Here is a 6,977-nt window from a genome sequence, read left to right on the forward strand (position 1 = left end):
GACATGCCTCCTTTAATTGCAAAAATGCGCCATGATGCTTTCGTCAAAATGAAAATTCGTGGTGACTGCATCTGTAGGGAATTGTCTCAGCTAAAACATATCAAAATTTGGATAAAAATTGATCAATATTTACAGAGATACAATCAATTTTCCAAAAATATGATGACGTCATAATATGCAAATTGAAATTTTGAGTTCGGAGGCCATTATGATGACGTCATGAGTTAATTGAGGGTCAAATGAGACATGAAATCATATCTCCAATTCATTATCTATCAAAATATGAAAACAAAATTGGGTTCATCTTGCATCCTAAAGCGCTACAATGGATTTTGTATAGGCATTTTTTTGCCCATGTATGTTATGTATTACAAGAGCTCGCACGCACGGACATTATCTTAAACGGACGCTCATTCCGTTATTAATGGGCAGAAAAAGGTAAACAAGGTATCAAAATGCTTGGAAAAATGTGACAAATATGATGACATAAAAAATTTGACGATTTTATGTTGAAAAATGCCATTATGCGCGAAAACGCGCGCGCATGTGCGTGTGCGAGTTTTTTTTGCGAAAAGCTTAAAATGGCCTCAAACGTATGCAAAAAAAATTTGACACGATTTTGAGCATTTTTATTTTTTGCGCGCGCGCTGACGCGCGGACGTACGCATGCGCGCGCGTTTTCTGACCTGAAATTGACTGGACAGATATTGACCTTAATCATGATAAATATGAATGAGAAATGTCTTTCCGTTATGAAGATATGATCATGAGTAAAAAGTACCAAAAAAAACACAAAATGGCGCCTGGATGACGTCATGAATATTTGATGACCTTGAAAATGTTACTGTGACGTCTCATGACAATGTCCTATAACTGTGTCAAAATTGAAGGATATTGATTGAACCGATCTTGAGTTATCCTGTGAACAAAAAAGTGTGAAGAAATAAATAAAAATAAAGAATAATAATAATAATAATAATAAATAAAGAAAGAAAATTCTGACGAAAACAATAGGTGATCTGTTTTCAACAGACCACCTAATAATAATAAACTAGAAATTTAATTCGTCATGGGGACGAATTAGGTGGTCTGTCTTCAAGTCTTATGATGTATTATAATATTTACTATATTGAGAAAGGGAGAAGTTATATAGACATGTAAACAATGATGATCATGATGATGATGATGATCTTGATAGTAATGGGGATGACGATGATGATGATGATGATGATGATCATGATGATGTTGATGATTATCATCAACAGACCACGATGACATCAGACTGAAAAAAATGAGAGAACATTTAGATAGTATATAATCTCAGCTACAACATACTCAAAAATCAACAAAAATCAAGCCGAAATAACGGCGATATTGCTCGCAAAAGACAAGAATGTAGAATCCAGATTTGAGAAAAAGTCATCTCCCATAAGGATTACACGCAAAAAGTAATGGATCTAGTGATAATAGGGTAATAATAAAGTAAATATGGTTGTTTATTACATTATTTGCGATTGTACGTGTTTTAATATTCAAAGGAGATGGTAGAGTGAATGGTCAAAAAGAAAAAAAAAGTGAAGAAAAAAAAATTGTTGGAGACGCCCGGACTCGAACCAGGGACCTCGAGGTCGGAAGTCAAGTGCGTTACCGATATACCAAAACATTTCCCATAGAGATTACACGTAAACGGAAAATGGAATGCACAAATCCCACTTTGTAATTGAAATATGAGCATGATCCCGGCATCTGATCGAAAAATAAAGGACACACTTGTGATAGCTTATTGTCTCAGCTACAACATACTCAAAGTTCAGCGTAAACAAAGCTAAAACGACGGAGATATTGCTCGCAAAAGACAGGATGTAGAATCCAGTTTTGAGAAAAAGTCATGTCCCATAGAGAATACACGCAAAATGTGAAAAATTGACATGCCTCCTTTAATCGCAAAAATACGCCATGATGCCTTTGTCAAAATGAAATATCGTGGTGACTGCATTTGTAGAAAATTGTCTCAGCTAGATCATATCAAATTTTGAAAGAAAATTGATCAATATTGACAGAGATACAGTCTATTTTCCAGAAATCTGCTGACGTCATAATATGCAAATTGAAATTTTGAGTTGGGAGGCCATTATGATGACGTCATGAGTTAATTGAGGGGCAAATGAGACATGAAATCATATCTCCAATTCATACTCTATCAAAATATAAAAACAAAATTGGGTTCATCTTGCATCCTAAAGCGCTACAATGGATTTTGTATAGGCATGTTTTTGCCCATGTATGCTATGTATTACAAGAGCTCGCACGCACGGACATTATCTTAAACGGACGCTCATTCCTGAACAAGGTATCAAAATGCTTGGAGAAATGTGCCAAATATGATGACATAAAAAATTTGGCGATTTTAGGTTGCAAAATGCTATTACGCGCGAAAACGCGCACCCATGCGCGTGTGCGCGTTTTTTTGCAAAATGCTTAAAATGGCCTGAAACATATGCAAAATTAATTTAAGACGATTTTGAGCATTTGTATTTTTTGCGCGCGGGCTGACGAGCGGACGTACGCATGCGCGCGCGTTTTTTGACCTCAAATTGACCGGACGGATATTGACCTTAATCATGATAAATATGAATGAGAAATGCCTTTCCGTTATGAAGATATGATCATGAGTAAAAAGTACCAAAAAAAACACAAAATGGCGCCTGGATGACGTCATGAAGATTTGATGACCTTGAAAATGTTACTGTGACGTCTCATGACAATGACCTATAACTGTGTCAAAATTGAAGGATATTGATTGAACCGATCTTGAGTTATCCTGTGAACAAAAAAGTGTGAAGAAATAAATAAAAATAAAGAATAATAATAATAATAATAAATAAAGAAAGAAAATTCTGACGAAAACAATAGGTGATCTGTTTTCAACAGACCACCTAATAAATAAAGAAAGAAAATTCTGACGAAAACAATAGGTGATCTGTCGAAAACGACAGACCACCTAATAAATAAATAAAGAAAGAAAATTCTGACGAAAACAATAGGTGATCTGTCGTTGACAGACCACCTAATAAATAAATAAAGAAAGAAAATTCTGACGAAAACAATAGGTGATCTGTCGAAAACGACAGACCACCTAATAATAACTAGAAATTTAATTCGTCACGAAGACGAATAAGGTGGTCTGTCTAAGTCTTATGATAGATTTGAGAATGGGAGAAGTTATATAGACATGTAAACAATGATGATCATGATGAACATGATGATGATCATGATAGTAAAGGTGATGATGATCATGATAATTAAAATGTTATATGATGATAAAAACGATAATGTTAATGATGATGATGATAATGATCATGATCATGGTGATGTTGATGATCATCATCTTCAGACCATGATGATGTTGATGAGGATGATGATCATGATCATGAGCGTGATTCTGACATCTTATCGGAAGAATGAGGGTGATTTAGATAACATATAGTCTCAGCGACAACATACTAAAATTTGGGAGAAAACTGTTTAATAACAACCGAGATACTGGTCAAAACACCTTGTCATGCAGATTCATGTTTTGAAAAAAGTGACCTCCCATAGACATAACACGCAAATATAACAAATTATGCATTGTCGCCTTTAATCGAATATTTAACTATGATGACGTCATCTAAATGAAAATAAATGGCATATTTTTGATAGAAAATTATCTCAGCTCCAACATATCAAAATCTGGGAGAAGATCGATGACCGATAAGTGAGATAATCTCAAATAAACAAAGACAAAAATGACGTCATCAACAAAATACATTTGTTTGAGTTTAGATGCCAATATGATGACTTTATTTCACTTTGTAAGAGTCAGGGTGGTATGAAATCATATCTCCAACTCATGCTTTCTCCAACCATGATATAAAAATCGGGGGTCGATGGACTATCTGAAGAGCTATTTCGATTTTTAAAATGGCATGTTTTTGATCAAATTTGCATTATATTGCCCATAGCAGCACGCGCGGATTTTGAACTTTGACGCACGCTCACGGCCTTATTAAAGGTCAAGAGTGACTGAAATTAATGTAAATGGTCAATTACGTTAAGAGGAATCTAAATTAAGTAAACATTTTGAATTTGACGTTTATCGCGCGCTGTGAGCGCGCGCAACGCGCGCGGGGACACGTACGGACGGAAAATTTTGAAATGCTTAAAATGACCTGATTCGTACTCTCGTTTAATAGTTAAGTGATTTTGAGCTTTTCAAAATTTTGACGCGCGCGTACGTGCGCGTCATGATCTTTATGTGACCTTTGATGACATGCCTTGTTGACCCTTGACCTGAAGTATATGTGATATGAATATGAATGACCTTTGCTTAGGCATCATGAAGATATGATGGATAACGTGATTTCACAAAATGGCGCCTGGATGACGTCACGATGACCTGATGACCTTGAAAAGGTTACTGTCACGTCTCATGACAATGACCTATGACTGTGTCAAAATTGAAAGAAATTAACACAACTGATCTTGAGTTAACCGATGAACAAAAAACGGGGAGAAATAAAAATAAATAACTAGAAATTTAATTCGTCACGAAGACGAATAAGGTGGTCTGTCTAAGTCTTATGATAGAATTGAGAATGGGAGAAGTTATATAGACATGTAAACAATGATGATCATGATGACCATGATGATGGTCATGATAGTAAAGGTGATGATGATGATAATGATAATGTTATATGATGATAAAAACGATAATGTTAATGATGATGATGAGCATAAGCATGATCCTGACATCTGATTGAAAAAATAAGGAAATATTTAGATAGCAAATAGTCTCAGTTACAACATACTAAAATTTGGGAGAAAACTGTTGAATAACAACCGAGATACTGGTCAAAACACGTTGTCATGCAGATTCATGTTTTGAAAAAAGTGACCTCCCATAGACATAACACGCAAATATGACAAATTATGCATTGTCGCCTTTAATGGAATATTTAACTATGATGACGTCATCGAAATGAAAAATAAATGGCATCTTTTTGATAGAGAATTATCTCAGCTACCACATATTAAATTCTGGGAGAAAATCGATCACCGATAAGTGAGATAATCTCAATTAAACAAAGACAAAAATGACGTCATCAACAAAATACATTTGTTTGAGTTTAAATCCCAATATGATGACTTTGTTTCACTTTGTACGAGTCAGGGTGGTATGAAATCATATCTCCAACTCATGCTTTCTCCAACCATGATATAAAAATCGGGGGTCGATGGACTATCTGAAGAGCTATTTCGATTTTTAAAATGGCATGTTTTTGATCAAATTTGCATTATATTGCCCATAGCAGCACGCGCGGATTTTGAACTTTGACGCACGCTCACGGCCTTATTAAAGGTCAAGAGTGACTGAAATTAATGTAAATGGTCAATTACGTTAAGAGGAATCTAAATTAAGTAAACATTTTGAATTTGACGTTTATCGCGCGCTGTGAGCGCGCGCAACGCGCGCGGGGACACGTACGGACGGAAAATTTTGAAATGCTTAAAATGACCTGATTCGTACTCTCGTTTAATAGTTAAGTGATTTTGAGCTTTTCAAAATTTTGACGCGCGCGTACGTGCGCGTCATGATCTTTATGTGACCTTTGATGACATGCCTTGTTGACCCTTGACCTGAAGTATATGTGATATGAATATGAATGACCTTTGCTTAGGCATCATGAAGATATGATGGATAACGTGATTTCACAAAATGGCGCCTGGATGACGTCACGATGACCTGATGACCTTGAAAAGGTTACTGTCACGTCTCATGACAATGACCTATGACTGTGTCAAAATTGAAAGAAATTAACACAACTGATCTTGAGTTAACCGATGAACAAAAAACGGGGAGAAATAAAAATAAATAACTAGAAATTTAATTCGTCACGAAGACGAATAAGGTGGTCTGTCTAAGTCTTATGATAGAATTGAGAATGGGAGAAGTTATATAGACATGTAAACAATGATGATCATGATGACCATGATGATGGTCATGATAGTAAAGGTGATGATGATGATAATGATAATGTTATATGATGATAAAAACGATAATGTTAATGATGATGATGAGCATAAGCATGATCCTGACATCTGATTGAAAAAATAAGGAAATATTTAGATAGCAAATAGTCTCAGTTACAACATACTAAAATTTGGGAGAAAACTGTTGAATAACAACCGAGATACTGGTCAAAACACGTTGTCATGCAGATTCATGTTTTGAAAAAAGTGACCTCCCATAGACATAACACGCAAATATGACAAATTATGCATTGTCGCCTTTAATGGAATATTTAACTATGATGACGTCATCGAAATGAAAAATAAATGGCATCTTTTTGATAGAGAATTATCTCAGCTACCACATATTAAATTCTGGGAGAAAATCGATCACCGATAAGTGAGATAATCTCAATTAAACAAAGACAAAAATGACGTCATCAACAAAATACATTTGTTTGAGTTTAAATCCCAATATGATGACTTTGTTTCACTTTGTACGAGTCAGGGTGGTATGAAATCATTTCTCCAACTCATGTTTTCTCCAACCATGATATAAAAATTGGGGGTCAATGGACTATCTGAAGAGCTATTTCGATTTTTAAAATGGCATGTTTTTGATCAAATTTGCATTATATTGCCCATAGCAGTACGCGCGGATTTTGAACTTTGACGCGCGCTCACGGCCTTATGAAAGGTCAAGAGTGACTGAAATTAATGTAAATTGTCATTTACGGTAAGAGGAATCTAAATCATGTAAACAATTTGAATTTGACCTTTTCCGCGCGTTATGAGCGCGCGCAACGCGCCCGGTGACACGTACGGACGGAAAATTTTGAAATGCTTGAAATTACCTGATTCGTACTCTCGTTTAACAGTTAAGTGATTTTGAGCATTTTAAAATTTTGACGCGCGCGTACGTGAGC

This window comes from Strongylocentrotus purpuratus, unplaced genomic scaffold (assembly GCF_000002235.5).
Source record: "Strongylocentrotus purpuratus isolate Spur 01 unplaced genomic scaffold, Spur_5.0 spur5_scaffold_21, whole genome shotgun sequence".
Lineage (NCBI taxonomy): Eukaryota > Metazoa > Echinodermata > Echinoidea > Camarodonta > Strongylocentrotidae > Strongylocentrotus > Strongylocentrotus purpuratus.